Below are 26584 nucleotides of genomic sequence, written 5' to 3'. Positions count from 1 at the left end.
GATACTAACTTCACTGTATTGAAGTCCCTAACTCACACAGGACAGCTAAGCTGTTTCCCTGTCTTAAATCTAGTTTATCAATTATTTTAATCAGTCTGCACTTACGTTCTCCACATTCAACACTCCTGCCATCTCCTTCTTACACTAAGAACAAAAGGACAGTTTATATAGCACAGATAATTGCAAACACTCAGACAATCAACACCCTATCTACCCAATTAGACAGGTGTTTTTCCCTTTTCTGGCTGAATACCATCAGCCCTAAAGGCTTCTGGGAAATGTAGTTTCCCCAGCCACTTCGGCCATGACGCCTATCATGAACTACAAGTTTTTCACCTTAACAGGGGAACATAGATCTTGTCAGCCTCAGACTGACATACTTATTAGCCCTCACTGCCCCACAATATATATATATATATATATATATATATATATATATATATATATATATATATATATATATATATATATATATATATGTTATGCATAATATCAATGTTATATTGTTATATTTGTTTTTTAAACTAATGTTATATTGTTATATTTGTTTTTTTAAACTACACTGTATGTATCCAGAAACAATATTTATAAATTTAAACTAGCCACACAGCAGGGCTTACCCAAACCTAACGGATTTGACCGTTCTGATTTACTCAGCTTTTCAGTGTACATGCTTCAGAGATAATTGCATGAAACTCACTGACTCAAAATTTGACAAAGAAACAAGAGAACATGTACCACTTACCATAATTTGTATCAAGGTTAAGAAGTGCAACACCAAGGGCAATACATAACCCAAAATATGCATCTACAGGGAACACACACCAAAAGAAAAATGCTATACATAATAGTGAAACATTACAAGTGTTTGATATATATATTGAAAAGAAAACTGTATCCATTTACCACTTCTGTTATATGGTTTTCCTTTGCATCTTGTCGTGTGGGCTGGAAGTCCTAATATAAAGCAGCACTGAGTGAGTTCATTATTATGAGTGTGGTTTTACTGAATTGAGTTGAAGCAAAAAAGACAACTACTTACCAAAGGACACACCAACCAATTCAAAGACCAAAGTGAAAAACACAGTCAGGACTATAAGCATAGTAAGGGCTGAAAAACACAAATGTTGTCATCACTTCTGGAATAAGATTCTGCTATACAGGTGCTAAAAACAAAACATCAAACTCTAATCCTGCCTCATGTTTATTTTACTTTTCAACAATAGTAAGGTTAACCTAAAAATAACCAAAATTCCTTCATCCTGAAGTCTATTGCTTTTATGTTAGTTTGGAAATTAAGTATGTGGCAACGCTGTGAGACTTTATTAAACCATAAAGCACTATTAAGGTTACTTACAGTAATAAGGCCTGTAGCTTACTAATCCACAACCAAAACCAAAGCATACTGAAAAGAAATGATGGAACTTATCTGGAAAAAAGGTAAAATTGATTGAATGTGGGGCAAATTATTTGTAAAGGGAATTGCAGAAGGCATGTCAAAAATAATCTTTTTATTAGTCTTATCTATGTGGTACCATAGGTAACTATTGTTGCATTAAATTAAAATATACTCACATTGGTTATACATTCTTCTAATAACTTCTGCCTGTAAGTACTGAAAACAAAAATTCAGAATGGTTACCACAATGTAAGACAAATATATACATTCTGAGGAGTGGAAGTGCAAACAGCAATGTACGGCAATCATCCATATAGAGACATTACCAAGTTTAAAATGCATATGTTTGTAAATGCAAGGATTTGAATCTGTCAACAAACAATCTACCAAACACAACTTACCATATTCAGTGTATTATCTATGTGCAATACAGAACTCCAGGAGATCAAATAAATCAACATTAGTAGATAAATATATTTCTCATAAAAACTCTGGAGGCACGACAACAGGAGACGTGGTAGTTTCAGGAAATGTTAACTATCTCATCATTTACAACCTGTCGTTAAGCTGAGCAAGTACACTGATTAAAACAGTTGACACTGTTTTGTTTGTTACAGAACTGGCAATACAAAAGTTAAACTACTGGTTTTGTAACCTTCTATCGTGTTATCTTTCAAAAACAGAATTGATGTGCTTGTATGAAGTCCTTGCAACACATTTTGCTGAATCATTTCATGAATTAGATAAGGAAGAAACGACCACATCTCCTGTCGTGCCTCCAGAGTTTTTATGAGAAATATATTTATATACAATATACCCGAGCATCTTGTTGGCCTTTTTTATAGCTTCTCCACATTGTCTAGATGAAGACATTTCTGAGTCAACATAAACTCCTAGGTCTTTTTCATAGTTCCCTTCTTCAATTTCACTATCTCCCATATGATATTTATAATGCACATTTTTATTGTCTGCATGCAATACTTTACACTTTTCTCTATTAAATGTCATTTGCCATGTGTCTGCCCAGTTCTGAATGTTGTCTAGATCATTTGAATAATCTTTGCTGTTGCAACAGTGTTTGCCACTCCTCCTGTTTTTGTGTCGTCTGCAAATTTAACAAGTTTGCTTACTATACCAGAATCTAAATCATTAATGTAGATTAGGAATAGCAGAGGACCTAATACTGATCCCTGTGGTACTCCACTGGTTACCTCGCTCCATTTTGAGGTTTCTCCTCTAATCAGTACTTTCTGTTTTCTACATGTTAACCACTCCCTAATCCATGAGCATGCATTTCCTTGAATCCCTACTGCGTTCAGTTTGAGAATTAATCTTTTATGCGGGACTTTGTCAAAAGCTTTTTGGAAATCTAAATAAACCATGTTGTATGCTTTGCAATTATCCATTGTCAATGTTGCATCCTCAAAAAAGTCAAGCAGGTTAGTTAGACACAATTCCCCTTTCCTAAAACCATGTTGACTGTCTCCCAGGATATTGTTACCATATAGGTAATTTTCCATTTTAGATCTTATTATAGTTTCCATAAGTTTACATATAATAGAAGTCAGGCTTATTGGTCTGTAGTTACCTGGTTCGGTTTTGTCTCCCTTTTTGTGGATCGGTATTATGTTTGCAATTTTCCAGTCTGTCGGTACAACCCCTGTGTCAAGAGACTGTTGCATGATCTTGGCTAGCGGTTTGTAAATAACTTCTTTCATTTCTTTGAGTACTATTGGGAGGATCTATATATAATTTTTCGCATGGTGGTTTGTGCATATAGGGGTTGCATGGTGGTGTGTGCGTGCAGGGGTTGCATGGTGGTGTGTGCGTGCAGGGGTTGCATGGTGGTGTGTGCGTGCAGGGGTTGCATGGTGGTGTGTGCATATAGGGGTTGCATGGTGGTGTGTGCGTGCAGGGGTTGCATGGTGGTGTGTGCGTGCTGGGGTTGCATGGTGGTGTGTGCATATAGGGGTTGCATGGTGGTGTGTGCGTGCAGGGGTTGCATGGTGGTGTGTGCGTGCAGGGGTTATTATTTATTTCTTAGCAGACGCCCTTATCCAGGGCGACTTACAATCGCAAGCAAATACATTTCAAGTGTTACAATACAAGTAATACAATAAGAGCAAGAAATACAATATTTTTGTTCAAGTGTGACAAACCACAATTCAATAATAGAGCAGATAATAGTGATAGTGACACCAGGATATGATTAAATAGTGATAGTTACATCAGGATATGATTAAGTACAAAATACTACAGGTTAAACACTTGGCAGATTACAATATTCTGAAGTACAGGATTAAATGCAGTAAAATAGGGGGCAGATAAAAGCAAAATAAAGCACATTTAAATGAAGGGTGATAGTGTCCCAGGATACAACAGAGGAGTTCTACAGGTGCTGTTTGAAGAGGTGAGTCTTAAGGAGGCGCCGGAATGTGGTCAGGGACTGGGCAGTCCTGACATCTGTAGGAAGGTCATTCCACCACTGTGGAGCAAGGGTGGAGAAGGAGTGGAGAAGGAGCGGGCTCTGGAGGCAGGGGAGCGTAGCGGAGGTAGAGCCAGTCTTCTAGTGCAGGCGGAGCGGAGAGGTCGAGTGGGGGTGTAGGGAGAGATGAGGGTCTGGAGGTAGCTGGGTGCAGTCTGGTCAAGGCATCTGTAGGCTAGTACAAGAGTTTTGAACTGGATGCGAACGGTGATCGGGAGCCAGTGGAGCGAGCGGAGTAGTGGAGTAGCGTGGGCGAAGCGAGGCAGAGAGAACACCAGGCGGGCAGCAAAGTTCTGGATGAGCTGGAGCGGACGGGTGGCGGACGCAGGGAGGCCAGCCAGGAGGGAGTTGCAGTAGTCTAGGCGGGAGAGTACCAGGGCCTGGACCAGGAGCTGGGTAGCATAGTTGGTGAGGAAGGGTCGGATTCTTCATATGTTGCTCAGGAAGAATCGGCAAGTGTGTGCCAGAGTGGAGATGTGCTGGGAATAAGAGAGGCAGGGGTCCAGGGTGACTCCAATGTTCTTAGCGGAGGAAGAGGGAGAGAGAGTGGTAGATTCCAGAGGAACAGAGATAGAGAGATCACAGGAGGGGGAGGAGGAGGGAAAGAAAAGGAGGTCAGATTTAGAGAGGTTGAGTTTGAGGTGATGCGAGTGCATCCAGGAGGAAATAGCAGACAGACAGGTGGTGGAGTCAGAGGTGGGGAAGGAGAGGAAAATCTGAGCATCATCAGCATAGAAATGGTATTAGAAACCATAGGATGCGATGAGGGACCCAGAGAGCGGGTGTAGAGAGAGAACAGGAGAGGACCCAAGACTGACCCTTGGGGGACTCCAGTTAAGAGTGGGTGAGGTGTGGAGGTTGCTCCACGCTAGGTTACCTGGTAAGTGCGGTTGGAGAGGTAGGAGGAGAACCAGGCCAGATCAGTGCCAGAGATCCCCAGGTCAGCAAGAGATGATAGTAGAATAGAGTGATCAACAGTGTCAAAGGCAGCAGAGAGGTCGAGGAGAATTAGGACAGAGGAGAGAGAGGCAGCTCGGGCACACTTAAATGAGTTGGTGACAGACAGGAGGGGGGTTTCAGTGGAGTGAGCAGAGCGGAAGCCAGATTGGAGAGGGTCCAGCAGAGAGTGGTTGGACAGGAAAGCAGAGAGCTGGCGGTGTACAGTCCGCTCGAGGGTTTTGGAGAGGAAGGGTAGGAGGGAGACAGGACGGTAGCTCTGGAGGGAGGTGGGGTCGAGGGTAGGTTTTTTGAGGAGGGGAGTGATAGAGGCTTTTTTGAAGGCAGAGGGAAAGATACCAGAAAGTAGAGACGTGTTGAGGAGGGAGGAGATGAAGGGGAGTAGAGCAGGAGCAGCAGCTTGAAAGAGGTGAGTGGGGAGGGGGTCCAAGGCACACGTGGTGGGTTTGTGACCCTGGAGCAGGGAGGAGAGGTCAGAGTCTGAGAGGGGCAAGAAGGTGGAGAAGGAGGGCGAGTTAGTAGGGGATGTAGTGGGTGTAGGGGTTGGAGCAGGAGGGGGTGCGGGGGAGGGAGAGGTGTTAAAGAGTTTGCGGATATCAGATTTTAGAAGAGAAGAAGGAGGCAAAGTCGTCAGGGGAGATAGAGGAGGGAGGAGGAGGGGGGAGGGTTTAGGAGGGAGGAGAAGGTAGAGAATAGTTTACGTGGGTTGTTAGTGGAGGCTTGGATTACAGATTGGAAATAAGCACATTTAGCAGAGGAGAGAGTAGAGGAGAAGGAGGAGAGGAGAGTGCGGTAAAGGTCTAGGGCAGCAGGGAGTTTGGTTCTCTTCCATTTCTTTTCAGCAGATCGCAGTGTGATTCTTGCCGAGCGGAGCGCAGAGGAGAGCCAGGTATGGGGAGAGGAGGGACGAGCAGGTCGGGAGGTGAGGGGACAGAGGGAGTCGAGGGAGGAGGCGAGTGAGGAGAAGAGGGTAGAGGTAGCAGAGTCTACGGAGAGTTGTGAAAAGGAGTCGATAGGAGGGAGGTGAGAGAGAGCAGTGGAGGCAAGGACAGAGGGGGAGAGAGATCAGAGGTTACGGCGAGAGGTGACAGTGGGGGTAGGAGGAGAAGGGAGAGTGGGGAGAGACAGAGAAAAAGAGATGAAATAGTGATCAGAGAGGTCCAGGGGGGTGACAGAGAGGGTGGAGGGGCAGCAGGCCCTAGAGAAGGTGAAGTCCAGTTGACGGCCAGCTTTGTGGGTAGGAGGGGACGGAGAGAGACAGAAGTCGAAGGAGTGAAGGAGAGGGAGGAATCCAGCCGAGTGGCTGGGGTTGGAGAGATGGATGTTGAGGTCACCCAACAGGACAGTAGGCGTAGACATGGTGGTGTGTGCATATAGGGTTGCATGGTGGTGTGTGCGTGCAGGGGTTGCATGGTGGTGTGTGCGTGCAGGGGTTGCATGGTGGTGTGTGCGTGCAGGGGTTGCATGGTGGTGTGTGCATATAGGGGTGCATGGTGGTGTGTGCGTGCAGGGGTTGCATGGTGGTGTGTGCATATAGGGGTTGCATGGTGGTGTGTGCGTGCTGGGGTTGCATGGTGGTGTGTGCGTGCAGGGGTTGCATGGTGGTGTGTGCATATAGGGGTGCATGGTGGTGTGTGCGTGCAGGGGTTGCATGGTGGTGTGTGCATATAGGGGTTGCATGGTGGTGTGTGCGTGCTGGGGTTGCATGGTGGTGTGTGCGTGCTGGGGTTGCATGGTGGTGTGTGCATGTAGGAGTTGCATGGTGGTGTGTGCGTGCTGGGGTTGCATGGTGGTGTGTGCGTGCTGGGGTTGCATGGTGGTGTGTGCATGTAGGAGTTGCATGGTGGTGTGTGCGTGCAGGGGTTGCATGGTGGTGTGTGCAGGGGTTGCATGGTGGTATGTGCGTGCAGGGGTTGCGTGTGGATGTGTGTGGAGCGGAATTGGAGTGTAGGTTTGGCGCAAAAGAGGGGGCGGGAGGCGAGGGCATATAATGGGGAGCAGGGAAAAGACCGGGAAGGGTAGGGTAAAAGAAAAATACAATCCTTTATTTTCACTTTCGACTCCCAGTCCCCTTTGCCTCAATTTATGATTTTAATTTGTGAATATTTAATTATTGTCAAAATAAACAGGCTTCATCTACTCACGCTTGCAGTCTCATTTCTGTCCCAAAAACAACCCGAAATGCTACAATATATTGCTGGACATTTGTCAAAAATGTGTTTTAATATTAGCCTTTAATAAAGGAAAATGACTGCTTTAATTCATTTTCATGTATCTATTTCAGTGTAGTGTAGTTTCTTCATGGGAGAGTAAAAAATACATTAACTTTGATTCGTGTACTAAGGGTTACTCTTAAATGAATTCACAATCCAGTTTATGGTAAACTGTCCATGCATGACAAAAACTAGGCTGAATTAGAAAATGCAAAGCGGCCCAGAATTTGGGACGTTATCTAAAAACCAGAGCGGACCAGAAACTGGGACGTTATCAGAGTGGCCCGGAATTTGGGACGTTATCTGAAAACTACAGCAGCCCAGAATTTGGGACGTAAATGAAAACAGGGGCAGTCTATATGTAGAACTGTGATTACATTAGAGATAAACTAATGTATCCTGTAACAAAACTGCAATAGTGTATACATTTGATATTAAAATACATTGCGCAAACAATTACAGATATATGCTATTTGAAATCAAAAATACACCACTACAGAAAGCCAATTCGTGCATAACATGATAAGTCATATAAAGTAATAACCCATAGTTTGTTATATTAGTACAGCAAAATACCACATTAGATTTTAATTGAAAGGTTGTGAAAAGCAGATCTCTCGCGCTCTCGCTCTCACTGATCACAATGTTAAAAAAGCCTGCAAGCTTTCCCACTCGTGTGACGACATATTCATGTGACAGACATAAACCAATCAAAACGCGAGACTGTTATGCGATTCCATCCCAAAAACCGGGCTGGTGTCATACCTCCCAAGAATGCTGGCGGGAGATTGGGGTCGCAATGCCATGTCCGGGATTGGTGAAGGCAGATGGAGGGCGCGGTTTACTGCAAAGTGATCAATGGGAGTGCATGCCTGAGCGCAGCTGTGTGAGTGCGTGCCAGAAGCGGGCTGTCTCAGTGAGAGCGAGAGGTAGACTGGAATTTAGCACAGAGAGTTTTTATAATTTTTTTTTGCTTTGGTGTGGTCTTTAATTGTTTATTTGTCCTGTGCGAATAAACTGCTGAATTCGAGCACAAAGCTACTGCCTGTTTGGAGCATGCGTTCATTTTACATGTGACGTTACAATTCGTTATTTGAGGAAAATTATATTTTTCTAAATGTACTGTTTACTAGATGGGGGGTGCAACAGCAAAAAATAATATCTCTGAAGGGGGGCACAGCAAAAAAAGTTTGGGAACCACTGCTTTACATGGTCTTAACACCCTCATAATTGACATAGAAAGTTGGTGTTTTAAAATAGGACTATATATTCATTATATCAAAATTGATGTGTAATACAAGAAAGAGAAGTTGTGTGAATCTGTGACCTTTGACCTCACCCAGGTCAGATCACGCAAGCTTGTATTTGTGTCAGTTTTTGATAGACTGTAGCCGAGACCCTTATCTACATGCTATGCCTGCCTGTGAGGTGGGGAACACAGGCACTCAGATAAGATTGCAGAGAACAAGCTGGTTTTGTTGGTGCTCCCTCCCTTCCCGACTGTTTATTGTAAACAGAAACTAAATCTTTCTTTCCGGCCATGAGCCCACTAACATCTTCCCTCTTGTAGAACAGTTTTACCATTTGAGCAATCTCCTCTGTGAGCACTCCCCCAGTGTTTGATTTGGACAGAATAAGCAGCCCTTCCCTTCCACTCCTTTTTGTTAACAAATTACTTTGAATAGTATCTGCTATGAATATACATTAAAACAGAGTTTTGCCAAACTAGTGGCGACTTAATATTGATAAAGTTAGATCATCAAAATGGAATACCCTTTTAAAATGAGGTATGATTGCTCTAAAGAGAACAAATCAGGAAGAAGATCAACTTCAACCTTTAGTCTTCTTTAACACTCATGCCAGGTCGAATTAAACGGCACACCCACAGGTTCAATACCATGCGAAACGTGCAGGATGCTTTGTACAACAGATACCAGCACACATTGTTTGCACACCCAGTCTGTGATAAGTCCCACAAAATAGGCTGTTTCCGAGAAACTACCTGGCTGCAGTCCAGGGGGTTTTCAAGTCCAATTTCAACCAATCACGTTTTGTTCCAGCGACACACGGGGAAAGCAAGCAATAAAACCGGAAGCATATGTCAACTGCAGAAGTGTTTTTTTTTTACTCAGAACTTCAGACAGTGCATTGAGATACAGCGCTATTCCTGTTCTTTGCTTGGACCCAAGACAAATAGCAAGGTAATGTTCTGCTGCTGTATGGAATGAATGCCTTTAATTGTGGTGAATGGACAACTGTTACCTCTGTGTGTGTGCACTGTATCTAAATCAAAGCTGTGTATTGCACTTTCTAGAACTTTTGTCACTTAACTGAAACTGAAAGTAAAAGTGATTTAAAAGCAAACGTTATTTTATGAAATACATGTATGTTTTATTTAGTGTCCATTTCTATGGTGTTTTAAACATTCCTTTAATTTAATATTAGCTACTGGGATGCAGTTGGTTTACGTTTTCCCTCCTGTCCACGGAGCTGTTATACTGGGGTTTAAACCAGTTAATTGTGTTGACTGTTTTTCTTGCAGTCTCCCCTCCCCTTTCCATGTATGCAGGTTTAATCATTAGTACGAGTTAAATTACTCCCTCACCTGTCGGCAATGACTGGATTACTCTCCTTTTTTAAGGAGCGTCACACAGAAGAAAGAGTGAGGAATTCCTAATTCCTGCTATTCCTAATCTACATTAATGATTTAGATTCTGGTATAGTGAGCAAACTTGTTAAATTTGCAGATGACACAAAAATAGGAGGAGTGGCAAACACTGTTGCATTAGCAAAGGTCATTTAAAATGATCTAGACCAGTGGTTTTCAAACTTTTTTTCTCGCGACCCAGTGGAGGAAAAACACTTAACCCCGCGACCCAAAACAATAATATCTTCTGACTAGTTTTCATAAAATCACAATAAAGCCTGGGCAATTGATACATGCTAGCTTTAACCGCTTCACTTTAAGTAATAATTAAAATTAGACATTGACGTTACTTGTATAACATTTTTAAATTCAATAAAAAAAAAGACGATCAGATAAGTTTTACTTAGCTAATGTGACGGGTGGGCCTGCCTGCTGTTCATGATCTCACTCCAATCTGGATCACAGGATGAAAGCGCTACTCGCATGTCAGGTGCGCTGTTGAGTCGGTTTCTTTCTTTTGTTTTTAACCTTGTCAAAGTCGAAAATCCCAGTTCGCACATGTAGGTTGTTGTGAATGGCAGCAACAATAGAACGCTAATCTTACTTAACAGTGGATATTCCTTGAAAACACTGATCCAAAACGATGACAAATGTAATGACTTGTGGCGTGTTTTCAGTGTGCTATCACAGGTGAGTTGCAGCAACTCGTTTTCTTGCTCAGGCATCAAGTTTAGCTCCATTATTGATTCAGTATTTTCGAAAGCAAAATGATCTTTCACCCAAAGCTTTTCCTTCAGATTTTCAAACCCCTCTGCAGGAAAGTAGCGACTAAAACTGTCAGACAGAGCAGCGAATAATAATAATGTTGTATCCCACCGGCGTGATGCCGCGCTCTTTTTTTTTACACAATTTACAAAATGCCTTTGTAACACAGTCATATGATTGAATCCAGTTTCCCCCCACTGCGTTCGGTACCTGGTCTTTTTTGCTTTTTAGTGACAGGCTCGTCAACAACACCAGCCACCATGACACTTCACCAATAAAACCAGACGCACCAAGTAAAACACATGACGCATACCGCATCATATAATTGCAGGTTAACGTGGTTGGATAGCTGCATAGCTGCAATGCAAACAACTCACTCAAACAACAAGCCATAAACCAATGCTGTTGCACTGCGAGACAGTACAGCAGCCACATAAACGAAATTTCCTAATGAGAAAATAAAAAATAGACATTTTACGCCTGGGTTTTCAACGTTTACTAAAAAAATCGGGACAAATGGCGTCCCGACAGTACCTCAATCGGGACGCGGGACAAAGCCCCTAATAAATATCGGGACGATCGCGATTTTATCAGGACGTCTGGTCACCCTACCTCTGCTCCGCTCTGTCAGCACTGCTATCTCCTCCGCTGTGTGTGTGTTTTACGCATTTTAGAGTGTGCGCGGCTGGCACGTTTGTTTTAACTTGTATTTTTACTGTGTATGTGAAACTTAACTTTCGGAAAGAGGTATTTTGAAGGGCGGGGTTATTATTTAGTGGACATTGGAAGCCCTGAGTATTTAATTGCACGTTTTGTTGTTGAATTTAATTGATTGATTATTTGTGTTTTTGGTCTTTATTTCACTGCATTTTTTGTTTCTTTCTTTTTTAATTGTAAATTCTCTTAGTCCTGACGGTGGGAACTAACCTGCCCGAGTGGTCCAAGCACAGTTGCGGTTTTACAATTGGTGGTCTTGTCTGTTTCTGCCCCCTGTTACCTGACTGACTGTGTGGGGAGTCTCTTTTTCTTGTAATAAATATGATTGATTTTTTTACTTTGTCTGGCTCGGGTAGGAGGGGCTCATACTGAAAACCAGTTAAAAGAGCCTGTGTGCTTTATATCACTCTAGTTGTGTGTGTGTGTGTGTGTGTGTGTGTGTGTGTGTGTGTGTGTGTATATATATATATATATATATATACAATACTGGGTCGCGACCCGTACTTTGAAAACCACTGATATAGAACACATAATGTATGCTTATTATACAGCAATAAGGTATATGTTACAGAAGTAATGTCCTTAAAGGCATAGAAATACCTTTAGTTGCTCTACATTATAGAATTTTGGACTACACTATTACTAGAAACATGTTAGTTGTTCAAACACTAATATCAATTAGAAAACGATTGAGTGTGAACAGCCAATCAGTTTCCAGATCAAGCAGGCTTCTATTTTGCGTAGATGCCCGCTGGAACGTTGAAGTGTTTATCTGTGAATTAAATTTTAAATCAATCTGCACATAAATAGCGGCTTTTTCCCTTAACACTCTAATCTACAACTAACCTGATAACATAAAAAGCTACTTAAACATACTTTCTGGCGCTGGTCTAGAGACACGGGAAATCATTAGGTTATTATCATATCCCTGGTTCTCTAAAATAGAAATATTAACCATCACTAATGGTTTATTCCCCTTTAAGAACCCAAGAACTGAAAATCATTATGCCAACAAACTCTCGCGAGAGTGCATGACACAATGTGAGTTGCCCCGACAAAAGCACATTGCAGCCATTTGCAAATTTTCTTTTTACTTTTGAGTCTTGCGGTTCCGCAGCGACTGCAAAGACTGATGGTTAATATTTCTATTTCAGAGAACCAGGGTTATGATAATAAACGTTCTCTTTCAAGTACAAAATATTAACCATCACTAATGGGTAAGTATACCCAATCTGTCGTGAGGACAGGCGCAAGACTCTTATGAGCGCAGTCCTACAAGGTGACAAGTCACTTACCGATCGATCGTTAGTTGAGGGGACGGCCTCTGAGGCAGCCCTCAACACCCTTGATCCAAACCCAGGACACAGCGGATCCACGATGTTCATCCTGTGGAACCTCGTGAATGTGTGGGGGGTCGCCCACCCTGCTGCATTGCATATGTCCAGGACAGATGCACCTTGGAACATCGCCCAAGAAGTGGCCTGCCCTCTAGTGGAATGGCCAGTGATCTTCCCCGGCGGGGGCAACTTCGAAAGTTATTATTATTATTATTATTATTATTATTATTATTATTTATTTCTTAGCAGACGCCCTTATCCAGGGTGACTTACAATTGTTACAAGATATCACATTATTTTTTAGATACAATTACCCATTTATACAGTTGGGTTTTTACTGGAGCAATCTAGGTAAAGTACCTTGCTCAAGGGTACAGCCTATTTAATGGCCGGTGAAAAACACTGCGCCGGCTGCCTATTGGCAGCCGGCGCACCAGCTGCCTAATGGCAGCCGGTGGAAAAATACAGTTTGGCGCCCCCTAATCAAAAGGGGGTGCCAACAAAAAACTGTAAATTAAATGTTCAAAACAAAGGGGGGGGGGGTGGTACAGAGCACGCCACCCAGAGCCCACTGGTCGACAAAAGCCGTCATGTCGCCAGTGGACTCCGCGTCGGCGTGCTCCAACGCCACCCGGGAACGAAGGAGGGCCCTGAACATGGCCCCACAGTCAAAGAGACCCTCCCCGGTGATCTTACGCTTCCTGGTCTTGTAGATGGTAAGTTTGCCAAGAGCCAGGAGCAGATTCACCAGGAGGTCTCTCTTCCTGGTGGAGCCACGAACAGGGTGCCCGAAAATAAAAAGGGTAGGGGAAAAATGCAGCCAGAACTGCAGCAGGAGGTTCTTCAGGAACAAAAAGAACGGCTGCAGCCTGGCGCAAAGTAAATAAATGTGGAACACCGACTCGGACTCGCCGCAGAAAGGGCATGCGGGGTCCGAGTCGGTGAAGTGACGCAGGACCTCTCCTGACGCGAGCGCTCCGTGTAGCACCCTCCATCCCAGGTCCCCAGCGCCTCTGGGGACCAGCGGGGAGTACAAAGCCTCCCACTGGGGACTCTCGCCCTCCGGGGGTTGGAGGGGCTCCCACCAAGCGGTGTCTCGGCGGGAGATGAGGGCGAGGAAGTGGAGGGTGTGGAGCGCCATCGCGTACAGGGTCCTCCTCGACACGGAACGAAGGGGGGTCGAGGAGAACTGCGAGATCCTGCTCAGGTGATTCTCGAGGGGAGGCTGAGGGGGAGCCCGATCCTTTGGTTTGATCAGCAGGACCGGAGAGCCGGGGGTAGGGAGGGACGATGGCTCCCCGGTCCTGAGGACCCCCTCGAGATACCCGACAGAGTCTGGGTGCAAAGCTGCTTTGCACTCCCGGATCGCTCGGCGGGCTGTTCTGAGGGTCCCCCGAGTTGCCCTGGCGACCAGCGACTCGGGAGTCAGCCACGCCGAGAGTTGGTGATCCAGGAGATCCCAGACTCTGGTCACCTTGGCCGAGATCAACAGGCTCCGCACCGCAGGGGATTCCAACGCCTGCACACCTAGATGGGGGTTGTGCAGCAGGGGCTCCAGGAGGAATTCCTCCCCCTCGGTCGGAACCGCGTCTCGGCCGATGTCGAACATGCTCCGGGTCTTGAGCAGGTCCCTGTAAAAGACCGGCAACTCGGGGAGACGGATCCCCGGGAGGTCGAGCCAGAACAGCTGCCGGTCGTAGCCCAAGCGGTGCAGCTGGCGCAGGAGGAGGGAGGCCAGCGCGCACCACTGCGGGGCCGGGTCCGCGTACAGGTATCTCTGCAGGGTCTGGAGGCGGAAGGTGTGCACCTGAGTCCTGATGCACACCAACCCTTGTCCCCCCTCGGCCAGAGGGAGGCTCAGCACCCCCGCAGAGACCCAATGCTTTCCGGCCCAGAAGAAGTCTGTCAGCTTCCTCTGGACCCTGGCCATAAACTCAGGGGGCAGGCTCAGGACGGTGAGTCGATGCCAGAGCATCGACGCCACCAGCTGGTTGATGACCGGAGCCCTGCCCCTGAAGGAAAGCACTTTCAGCAGACCCGACCACGACCTCAGTCTCGCAGCAACCTTGTCCTCCAACTCCACCCAGTTGGCTGCGACCGAGGTCTCCGCGGGGCTCAGGTGGACTCCCAGGTATTTGAAGCTGTCCGCGCTCCACTGGAACTGCTGGAGCGCGGCAGGGAGGGAGTCCACCCGCCAGGGGCCTACCAACAACCCGGAGCATTTGGTCCAGTTGATCTTGGCACAGGACGCGGCAGAGTAAACGCTCTGGCAGCTCCGCATCCTCTCCAGATCGACCGGATCGGAGGCCACCAGGAGCATGTCGTCGGCGTAAGCCGACAGGACCACCCTCGTGTCCGGCGCGCCGAGCGCCAACCCCGTGAGCCTCCTGCGAAGGAGGCAGAGGAAGGGCTCGATGCACAGCGCGTACAGTTGTCCGGACAGAGGGCAGCCTTGACGTACTCCTCTCCTGAAGGCGAGGGGCACGGTCAGGGACCAGTTCACCTTCAACAGGCACTCGGCAGAGGCGTACAGCATTCGGAAGATGCCGACGAACTTCGGCCCGAATCCGAATGCCCGCAGGGTTCCAAAGAGATACCCGTGATCCACCCGGTCGAACGCCTTCTCTTGGTCGGGACCGTGTAGGACTGGTCGGGGTGGATCACGTCTGCCAGCACAGACTTGAGCCTCAGGGAGGCGGCCTTGGCCACGATTTTGTAGTCCGTGCACAGCAGCGAGACCGGGCACCAGTTCTTAAGGCAGCGGAGATCCCCCTTCTTGGGCAGCAGCATGATCACCGCTCGCCTCATCGAAAGGGGCATCTCCCCGGTCTCGTAGGCTTCTGCCAGGACCCTCGCAAAGGCGGGCCCCAGCAAGTCCCAAAACTTTCTGAAGAACTCCACGGTCAGCCTGTCGATGCCCGGCGATTTGTTGTAGGGCATCAGACTAAGAGCGCCAGAGAGCTCGGCCAGGGTCAGTCGGCCCTCGAACTCTTCCCTGACGCCCTCGCCGACCTTGGGAAGCCCGTCCCACAGAACCCTGCACGCGTCGGAGTCGACGGGATCCGGAGAGAAGAGGTCAGAGTAAAAGGCTCTGGCCCTCTCGTTCACGCTCTCCGGACCCGTCAGAAGGGAGCCGTCGTCTTCCAGAAAGCAGGTGATGTTCCTACGGTCTCCCTTCTTTTTCTCCAACGCGTAGAAGAAGTGTGAGCCGCGGTCCATCTCCCAGAGGAACTGGATCCGCGAGCGCACAAACGCCCCCCGGGACCGCTGGAGCTGCAGGTCCCGCAGGGTGCTCTTCTTCTCTACGTACGCGCTCTGCTCGAGTGGGTCCCCGCGAGCCAGGCGGCTCTCCAGACCGAGCAGCTCCCTTTCCAGCCGCTCGATCCGTGAGTCCCTCCGCCTGCTCGCGCCCCTCGTGTACTCCTGACAGAAGATCTTGATCTGCACTTTCCCCACGTCCCACCACTGACGCCACGTGGGGAAGCGAGATCGTCTGCCGTGCCAGACCGTCCAAAAGTCCCGGAAAGACTGCTCAAAGCGCTCGTCCTCCAACAAGGCGTTGTTAAAGTGCCAGTAGGCGGAGGCGTGCCCGACTGGCACCAGGGCCACCGCCACGGCCACCAGGTTGTGGTCCGTGAACGGCGCCGGCCTTATGTCGGAGGAGCGAACACAGTGAGCGTGGTTCCTGGTGACGTAGAACCTGTCGATTCGGGACTGAGACACCCGCCCCTCCCTCACCCTGGTGAAGGTGAAGGCGGGGACGTCTGAAGGCGCCAACGCCAGATGTCGACCAGAGAGAGCTGAGCGGTCAGCTCTCTCAGTGCTGCCGACGAGAGAGGGTAGTGTTCTTGCCCCCCCACCCTATCCACGGCCTCGAGGGTGTAGTTGAAATCACCCCCGAGGACCACGCACTCGTCGGTGCTGATGTTGTTCATATAGGTCGACATCCGGCAAAAGAACTGGACCCTCGCCGGACCCGTGGACGACGCGTACACGTTCACCAGGTGGACGATACTGTCGCCGTCCCGAATCCGGTGGTGTAACAGACGGCCCGGCTCGACGTCTACCACATCGAGTACCGTGGGAAGAAAGGACCCGGAGAAGAGCCTCGCCACCCCACAGGAGGTGCCGGTGAGATGGCTGAACGACACTCTCCCCCCCCCACTCCAGAAGCCAGTTGGCTTCCGCCTCTGGGGTCGTGTGGGTTTCCTGCAAGAAGCACACAGAGTAACCCCCTTTTTTCAGGAAGGAGATTACCTGGGCCCTGCGGAAAGGGTCCCTACACCCGTTGATATTCACAGTACCGATGTGATACATGATCTTCTGTCAGGAGTTGTCGGTGACGCTCACGGGAGATCCTGAGTTCTCCCGAAGCTCACCAACTGGTCGTCTAACTTGCGGGCCCGAATGTGCACGTTCGAGCCCGAAGTTTTATTGGCGTGGCTGGCCCTGAGGAAGGACCTCACAGAGGTTAGGATCCTCTGGAAATCCCCCCATTTGTCCAGGGCCAGCTGTACCTTGTCCCTGCGGTGGACGGTGGCCTCCAAGAACTCCAGGAGATCCGCCGCAGGGATGTCAGGGAGAGAGACGGACAGACTCTCCGAGCCCACATTACCCGTGGACTCGGTATCCTCCTCCCTCTCCCTCAGCTCTCCATCGCCCCCCTCGCGATGGTAAAGCACAACGCACTCCCGTTGGTGGGTGAGCGTGTTGCGCCTTATTTTGAGCTTCACCGGTCCTCCCTGCGCCCCACCCCCAGGGGACGCGACGGGAGAGACCGGCGGAGGGACCCTCGCGGGGACCGTCTGCACCCTGGATTTCGGGGGCGCAGTCGGGCGCTCGGCGTACGCCGCCGAGCCAGATGGTCTGGTCCCCGCTCTGGGTCCCTCCTTTGAGGTCCGAGGCACGGTCTCAGGCCCGTCCTCTTTCCTCGAAGGAAGGGGATCCACCCTCTCGGGTCCTTCCCCTCCCTCCCCTAGAGAAAGGGGATACACCCTTTCGGGTCCTTCCCCTTCCTCCGCATCAGTCACCGGGACCGCCTCGGACGATGTTTCCCCCCCGACGGACGCGCAAGGGCCGGAGCCCTCGTCGCCGCCGGAAAGGGAAGCCAGAGGCGGCTGTTTTTCCAGGGGCTCCTCCCGCGCCCCCTCGGTGACTAGAACCGGCCCCTCGATGCTGGGTCGGGGACCGGTTTCTTGGCCCCGTTGCACTTCGGGGAGGGGATCTACCATGAGGGCACCACCTTCTGCCCTCTCTGGTTCTTCCCCTCCCTTCCGCGCTCCGGAGACCAATGTAAGCGCGGGCTCCGCAGAGCCCGCCTCTGCCTCAGGGGGTGTTTTCTCCTCCCCCTCCGCGGCGGCACGAGGGCCGGAACCCCCGTCGCCGCAGGAGAGGGGAGCCTGAGGCAGATCTTGTTCTGGGAGGGGCGGTTCGTCCCCCCCCTGCGGCCCCTCGGCCGGGGTCGCCTGCATGGGCTCCGCGTTGTCTGCGGAGCCCACGCCTGCCTCGGGAGCCCAAGGCAGCTCTTGTTCTGGGAGGGGTGATTCTTCCCCCCCCTCCGGCCCCTCGGCGGGGGTCGCCTGCATGGGCTCCGCGTTATCCGCGGAGCCCATGCCTGCCTCGGGAACTGGTTCTGCCGCCCCCTCCTCGGCAACACAGGTTTCAAGACCCGCGTCGCCGTCGGAGGAAGGCAGTGCCCGAGGCAGCTGTTCCATCGGGAGCCCCTCCTGCGCCCCCTCGGCGACCTCCGCTGCGGCCGGCCCCCCGATGGTAGAGTCGGGGCCGGCTTCCGAGGTCTGTGGTGTGATGGGGAGGGGATCTACCCTAAGGGCTTCTTTTGCCCTCGCGGGTTCCTCCCTCCCCTTTGGCCTCTCGGCGGGGGCCTCTTCCATGGGCTCCGCAGATTCTGCGGAGCCCCGGACCGCCTCGGGGGATGGACCCTTCTCCCCCTCTGTGGCATTACGAGGGCCGAGGCCCTCTTTGCCGTTAGAGGGGGGATGCCGAGGCGGTCGCTTTGGTTTTTGGGGGCCCTTTTTCGCCCCCCCGGGGACCCCCACCAAGATGTCGATACGTGTGCACTTGCGTGCACACGTGGGGAGGCGCGCCTGCGCCCTCCTCTTCCCCCTGATGCTGCTGGAGGCTGTCCCCTGCCCTGCCACGGCGACGGGGAGCACACCTCCGGCAGCGCTTCTCTCTTCATCGTACCCGGGGAGGAGGTGTTTGGTTTTACGGGCGGATTTACCGCCCTGCCTCGCGGGTGGAGCCGTCGAGGGAGTCCCTTTCTCTGGGACTCCCCCTGACCCACCGCCAGATGGTGCGGCGGCGGGCTTCATCTCCCCCCGCTTGGCCTCCCCGGTGGACCTGGCCGCCACCTTCTTTTTGCGGCGGGCGACCAAGGTCCACTCGGCGGCCTTCTCCCCCCGCGCGCTTTCGGGAGGCGCGGAGGGTCCGGCCGCCTCGGGGGCCCTCTCTCCCTTTCCCCCCCCGGATGTTACTGGTAGGGGGGCGGGTACTTTTTTGCCCCCCTTCTCTGCGGGCCTCTTGGAAGGCCCCGGGGGCGAGGTGGACTCGGAGGGGCGCGGTGCTTGCGCGGGTGGCTTTGCGCTTTTCTGGAGCTTGGGGCACCTCTTTTTCTGGTGCCCCAGCTCCTTGCAGTGGAAGCACCGCACCTCCTCCGAGGAGAAAAAGATTACATAATTGGTCCCCTCGAAGGGGACCACAAAGCTGCCCATCACCGTCTCCCGACCTGCCAGGTGGATGGTCACCTGGCGGCGGAAGGACAGGATGTGGCGGAGGGCCTGGTCCTTGCAGCCCAGGGGGATGGGGTGGATAGCCGTTTTAAGTTCCCCCAGGGCTTGCAAGTGGGGCATTAGCAGGGCATCCTGAATAAAAGGTGGTACATTAGACAGGATGACCCTGCTGCCCAGCCCCGCAAGGGGCTCAACAGGGACGAACATGCCCCCCACGCTGAGACCCCTCTTGATCGCGGTGTTCGCGGCGGCCTCCGATTTCAGGAAAAATACGGCTTTCCCGTACATTTTGGAGGCCGCCACGATTGCTGCTGGTCCCACCGCCTTCGCCATGGCCTTGACGAAGCCCTCGATCGAGAGGGAGTCCCGCAGGAGGCACCTGACCCCGTGCCTCCTGGTGATGTTCTTAAATGGAGGGGCCGCATTGCTCGCGGCCGCCTTTGCCCATTGTTTGGGGGGCTGTGGTGTCTGTCCACTCATTATTTAATTCTTATCTGTTTATTTATCTATTTATTAATCAAACAAACAAACAAGAAATCAAAATAAAACAAACACAAATTGCACACCCCTGCACTCCAATAGTACAGGGGCACACAGAACACAAAGGTTTTTTTTTTTTTTTTTTTCTTTTTCCAAAAAAAAAACAAACAAAATTATTTATTTATTTTTAAAACAAACAAATAAAAATTCACACACCCACCCTGCACTCCAATAGTGCAGGGGCACACACACACAAAAATAAAGAAAAATAAAACAATCAAAAACACAAAGTTTTTTTTTTTTTTTTTATTTTAACAAACAAACGTATTTGTTTATTTTTTAAACAAATAAACAAATACAAAATCACACACCCCTGCACTTCAATAGTGCAGGGGTAAAAGAAAAATTCAAAAATAAATCAAAGTTTAAAACTAAAAAATAGTTTCAAACTAAAAAAGAATGAAAGAACCAAACTAAGGGCAAACAAAGGAGCACATGGCCTGTGCTCCTTGCCTGCCCTTCCCCCACTCTGCACAAGGCAGAAGCAGGGGATTAAAACAAAAGGATTTTTAAAACTAAAACTAAAACAGTGTAATGATTTAAAATAATTATAAAATAAACTAAAGGAAGTGCTCTTTAATAAAAAAATAAAAAGCAAAGAAAAGAAACTAGTTTAAAGGAAGTAAAAATTAAAAGAACAAACCAAACAAAGGAAAACAAGCCAAAATGGCTGCCCTCCTACACTTGCAAACAAGCAAGTGTAGGAGAACAAAAGAAAAAAATAAATAAAATGTGTTTTTAAAACACTAAATAAAAGTTTTTTATAAACAAAAAAGGTGCCCTGCTGCTTTAGAAATAAGAATAAATAAAAAGATTTTGAAAATAAAAAGTTGAACACACTGTTTTATGAACTCAGAGCAGGAGCTCTCCTCACGCGCGACTGCTCTTGCTCAAGGGGACAGCCTATTTAAGGGCAGATAAAAAACTGCGCCGGCCGCCTATTGGCAGCCGACGCACCAGCTGCCCGAAGGCAGCCGGTGAAAAGATTCGGTTTGGCACCCCCTAATCAAAAGGGGGGGCCAACAAAAACCAGCCATTAACTAAGCCAGTAAATTAAATTAAATGTTCAAAACAAAGGGGGGAGTGGTGCAGAGCACGCCACCCAGAGCCCACTGGTCGACAAAAGCCGCCATGTCGCCAGCGGACTCCGCGTCGGCGCGCTCCAACGCCACCCGGGAACGAAGGAGGGCCCTGAACATGGCCCCACAGTCAAAGAGACCCTCCCCGGTGATCTTACGCTTCCTGGTCTTGTAGATGGTGAGTTTGCCAAGAGCCAGGAGCAGATTCACCAGGAGGTCCCTCTTCCTGGTGGAGCCACGAACAGGGTGCCCGAAAATAAAAAGGGTGGGGGAAAAATGCAGCCAGAACTGCAGCAGGAGGTTCTTCAAGAACAAAAAGAACGGCTGCAGCCTGGCGCAAAGGAGATAAATGTGGAACACCGACTCGGACTCGCCGCAGAAAGGGCATGCAGGGTCCGAGTCGGTGAAGTGACGCAGGACCTCTCCTGACGCGAGCGCTCCGTGTAGCACCCTCCATCCCAGGTCCCCAGCACCTCTGGGGACCAGCGGGGAGTACAAGGCCTCCCACTGGGGACTCTCACCCTCCGGTGGTCGGAGGGGCTCCCACCAAGCGGTGTCTCGGCGGGAGACGAGGGCGAGGAAGTGGAGGGTGTGGAGTGCCATCGCGTACAGGGTCCTCCTCGACACGGAACGAAGGGGGGTCGAGGAGAACTGCGAGATCCTGCTCAGGTGATTCTCGAGGGGAGGCTGAGGGGGAGCCCGATCCTTTGGTTTGATCAGCAGGACCGGAGAGCCGGGGGTAGGGAGGGACGATGGCTCCCCGGTCCTGAGGACCCCCTCGAGATACCCGACAGAGTCTGGGTGCAAAGCTGCCTTGCACTCCCGGATCGCTCGGCGGGCTGTTCTGAGGGTCCCCCGAGTTGCCCTGGCGACCAGCGACTTGGGAGTCAGCCACGCCGAGCGTTGGTGATCCAGGAGATCCCAGACTCTGGTCACCTTGGCCGAGATCAACAGGCTCCGCACCGCGGGGGATTCCAACGCCTGCGCACCTAGATGGGGGTTGTGCAGCAGGGGCTCCAGGAGGAATTCCTCCCCCTCGGTCGGAACCGCGTCTCGGCCGATGTCGAACATGCTCCGGGTCTTGAGCAGGTCCCTGTAAAAGACCGGCAGCTCGGGGAGACGGATCCCCAGGAGGTCGAGCCAGAACAGCTGCCGGTCGTAGCCCAAGCGGTGCAGCTGGCGCAGGAAGAGGGAGGTCAGCGCGCACCACTGCGGGGCCGGGTCCGCGTACAGGTATCTGTGCAGGGTCTGGAGGCGGAAGGTGTGCACCTGAGTCCTGATGCACACCAACCCTTGTCCCCCGTCGGCCAGAGGGAGGCTCAGCACCCCCGCAGAGACCCAATGCTTTCCGGCCCAGAAGAAGTCCGTCAGCTTCCTCTGGATTCTGGACACAAACTCAGGGGGCGGGCTCAGGACGGTGAGTCGATGCCAGAGCATCGACGCCACCAGCTGGTTAATCACTAAAGCCCGTCCCCTGAAGGAAAGCACTTTCAGCAGACCCGACCACGACCTCAGTCTCGCAGCAACCTTGTCCTCCAACTCCACCCAGTTGGCTGCGACCGAGGTCTCCGTGGGGCTCAGGTGGACTCCCAGGTATTTGAAGCTGTCCGCGCTCCACTGGAACTGCTGGAGCGCGGCAGGGAGGGAGTCCACCCGCCAGGGGCCTACCAACAACCCGGAGCATTTGGTCCAGTTGATCCTGGCAGAGGACGCGGCAGAGTAAACGCTCTGGCAGCTCCGCATCCTCTCCAGATCAACCGGATCGGAGGCCACTAGGAGCACGTCGTCGGCGTAAGCCGACAGGACCACCCTCGTGTCCGGCGCGCCGAGCGCCATCCCCGTGAGCCTCCTGCGAAGGAGGCAGAGGAAGGGCTCGATGCACAGCGCGTACAGTTGTCCGGACAGAGGGCAGCCTTGACGTACTCCTCTCCTGAAGGCGAGGGGCGCGGTCAGGGACCAGTTCACCTTCAACAGGCACTCGGCAGAGGCGTACAGCATTCGGAAGATGCCGACGAACTTCGGCCCGAATCCGAATGCCCGCAGGGTTCCAAAGAGATACTCGTGATCCACCCGGTCGAACGCCTTCTCTTGGTCGAGAGACAAGAAGGCGACCGACCGACCGGTCCCCCTGCAGTAGTGCAGGAGGTCCCGAACCAGACAGATGTTATCAAAAATCGTCCGGTTCGGGACCGTGTAGGACTGGTCGGGGTGGATCACGTCTGCCAGCACGGACTTGAGCCTCAAGGAGGCGGCCTTGGCCACGATTTTATAGTCCGTGCATAGCAGCGAGACCGGGCGCCAGTTCTTAAGGCAGCAGAGATCCCCCTTCTTGGGCAGGAGCGTTATCACCGCCCGCCTCATCGAAAGGGGCATCTCCCCGGTCTCGTAGGCTTCCGCCAGGACCCGCGCAAAGGCGGGCCCCAGCAAGTTCCAAAACTTTCTGAAGAACTCCACGGTCAGCCCGTCGATGCCCGGCGATTTGTTATAGGGCATCCGACTGAGGGCGTCGGAGAGCTCGGCCAGGGTCAGCTGGCCCTCTAACTCATCCCTGACGCCCTCGTCGACCGTGGGAAGCCCATCCCACAGAACCCAGCACGCGTCGGAGTCGACGGGATCCGGAGAGAAGAGGTCAGAGTAAAAGGCTCTGGCCCTCTCGTTCACACTCTCCGGATCCGTCAGAAGGGAGCCGTCGTCTGCCAGAAGGCAGGTGATGTTCCTGCGGTCTCCCTTCTTTTTCTCCAACGCGTAGAAGAAGTGTGAGCCGCGGTCCATCTCCCGAAGGAACTGGATCCGCAAGCGCACAAACGCCCCCCGGGACCGCTGGAGCTGCAGGTCCCGCAGGGTGCTCTTCTTCTCTTCGTACACGCTCTGCTCGAGTGGGTCCCCGCGAGCCAGGCGGCTCTCCAGATCGAGCAGCTCCCTTTCCAGCCGCTCGATCCGTGAGTCCCTCCGCCTGCTTGCGCCCCTCGTGTACTCCTGACAGAAGATCTTGATCTGCACTTTCCCCACGTCCCACCACTGACGCCACGTGGGGAAGCGAGATCGTCTGCCGTGCCAGACCGTCCAAAAGTCCCGGAAAGACTGCTCAAAGCGCTCGTCCTCCAACAAGGCGTTGTTAAAGTGCCAGTAGGCGGAGGCGTGCCCGACTGGCACCAGGGCCACCGCCACGGCCACCAGGTTGTGGTCCGTGAACGGCGCCGGCCTTATGTCGGAGGAGCGAACGCAGTGAGCGTGGTTCCTGGTGACGTAGAACCTGTCGATCCGGGACTGAGACACCCGCCCCTCCCTCACCCTGGTGAAGGTGAAGGCGGGGACGTCTGGGTGATGCCAACGCCAGATGTCGACCAGAGAGAGCTGAGCGGTCAGCTCTCTCAGAGCTGCCGACGAGAGAGGGTAGTGTTCTTGACCCCCCACCCTGTCCGCGGCCTCGAGGGTGCAGTTGAAATCACCCCCGAGGACCACGCACTCGTCGGCGCTGATGTTGTTCATGTAGGTCGACATCCGGCGAAAGAACTGGACCCTCGCCGGACCCGTGGACGGCGCGTACACGTTCACCAGGTGAACGATACTGTCGCCGTCCCGGATCCGGTGGTGTAACAGACGGCCCGGCTCGACGTCTACCACATCGAGTACCGTGGGAAGAAAGGACCCGGAGAAGAGCGTCGCCACCCCACAGGAGGTGCCGGTGAGATGGCTGAACGACACTCTCCCCCCCCACTCCAGAAGCCAGTTGGCTTCCGCCTCTGGAGTCGTGTGGGTTTCCTGCAGGAAGCACACAGAGTCACCCCCTTTTTTCAGGAAGGAGATTACCTGGGCCCTGCGGAAAGGGTCCCTACACCCGTTGACGTTCACGGTACCGATGTGATACATGATCTTCTGTCAGGAGTTGTCGGTGACGCTCACGGGAGATCCTGAGTTCTCCCGAAGCTCACCAACTGGTCGTGTAACTTGCGGGCCCGAATGTGCACGTTCGAGCCCGAAGTTTTATTGGCGTGGCTGGCCCTGAGGAAGGACCTCACAGAGGTTAGGATCCTCTGGAAATCCCCCCATTTGTCCAGGGCCAGCTGTACCTTGTCCCTGCGGTGGACAGTGGCCTCCAAGAACTCCAGGAGATCCGCCGCAGGGATGTCAGGGAGAGAGACGGACGGAACCTCCGAGCCCACGCTGCCCGTGGACTCGGTATCCTCCTCCCTCTCCCTCAGCTCTCCATCGCCCCCCTCGCGATGGTAAAGCACAACGCACTCCCGTTGGTGGGTGAGCACGTTGCGCCTTATTTTGAGCTTCACCGGTCCTCCCTGCGCCCCACCCCCAGGAGAAGCGACGGGAGAGACCGGCGGAGGGACCCTCGCGGGGACCGTCTGCACCCTGGATTTCGGGGGCGCAGACTGGCGCTCGGCGTACTCCGCCGAGCCAGATGGTCTTGTCCCCTCTCTGGGTCCCTCCTTTGAGGTCCGAGGCACGGTCTCAGGCCCGTCCTCTTTCCTCGAAGGAAGGGGATCCACCCTCTCGGGTCCTTCCCCTCCCTCCCCTAGAGAAAGGGGATACACCCTTTCGGGTTCTTCCCCTTCCCCCGCATCAGTCACCGGGACCACCTCGGGCGATGTTTCCCCCCCCCGACGGATGCGCGAGGGCCGGAGCCCTCGTCGCCGCCGGAAAGGGAAGCCCGAGGCGGTTGTTGTTTCAGGGGCTCCTCCCGCGCCCCCTCGGTGACTGGAACCGGTCCCTCGGTGTTGGGTCGGGGACCGGTTTTTTGGCCCCGTTGCACTTCGGGGAGGGGATCTACCTCGAGGGCACCACCTTCTGCCCTCTCTGGTTCTTCCCCTCCCTTCCGCGCTCCGGAGACCAATGTAAGCGCGGGCTCCGCAGAGCCCGCCGCTGCCTCAGGGGGTGTTTCCGTCTCCCCCTCCGCGGCAGCACGAGGGCCGAAACCCCCGTCACCGCAAGAGAGGGAAGCCTGAGGCGGCTCTTCTTCTTGGGGGGGCTGTTCTTCCCCCCCCCTCCGACCCCTCGGCGGGGGCCGCTTGCATGGGCTCCGCGTTGTTTGCAGAGCCCACGCTTGCCTCGGGGGCCGTATCCGCCTCCTCCCCGGAGACGGTAGCCAGAGGCAGTTCTTTTTGTGGGAGGAGTGGTTCTTCTCCCCCCTCCGGCCCCTCGGCGGAGGTCGCCTGCATGGTCTCCGCGTTATCTGCGGAGCCCATGCCTGCCTCGGAAGCTGTTTCCGCCGCCCCCTCCTCGGCAACACAGGTTTCAGGACCCGTGTCGCCTTTGGAGGAAGGCGGTGCCCGAGGCAGGTGTTCTGTCGGGGGCCCCTCCTGCGCCCCCTCAGCGACCTCCGCTGCGGCCGGCCCCTCGGTGGTAGAGTCGGGGTCGGCTTCCGAGGTCTCTGTAGTGACGGGGAGGGGATCTACCCGAAGGGCTTCACTTGCCCTCACGGGTTCCTCCCTCCCCTTTGGCCTCTCGGCGGGGGCCTCTTCCATGGGCTCCGCAGATTCTGCGGAGCCCCGGACCGCCTCGGGGGATGGACCCTTCTCCCCCTCTGTGGCATTACGAGGGCCGAGGCCCTCTTTGCCGTTAGAGGGGGGATGCCGAGGCGGTCGCTTTGGTTTTTGGGGGCCCTTTTTCGCCCCCCCGGGGACCCCCACCAAGATGCCGATACGTGTGCACTTGCGTGCACACGTGGGGAGGCGCGCCTGCGC

The 26584-nt window shown here is 52.2% G+C and overlaps 1 long non-coding RNA gene across 1 annotated transcript; it reads right to left on the bottom strand.

Annotated features, from left to right (window-relative positions):
- Positions 1–536: 536 nt before the first annotated feature.
- On the bottom strand, positions 537–2920 carry LOC131722780 (uncharacterized). Its single transcript, XR_009320027.1, has 5 exons — positions 1801–2920; positions 1576–1615; positions 1043–1429; positions 907–957; positions 537–808 (listed from the first exon to the last, which is right to left on the bottom strand). It is a non-coding gene; the product is annotated as an uncharacterized LOC131722780 (long non-coding RNA).
- Positions 2921–26584: the final 23664 nt, after the last annotated feature.

Source organism: Acipenser ruthenus, chromosome 51 (assembly GCF_902713425.1).
Source record: "Acipenser ruthenus chromosome 51, fAciRut3.2 maternal haplotype, whole genome shotgun sequence".
In the NCBI taxonomy this organism is placed as follows: Eukaryota; Metazoa; Chordata; class Actinopteri; order Acipenseriformes; family Acipenseridae; genus Acipenser; species Acipenser ruthenus.
This window is presented reverse-complemented; position numbering and strand designations above follow the sequence as displayed.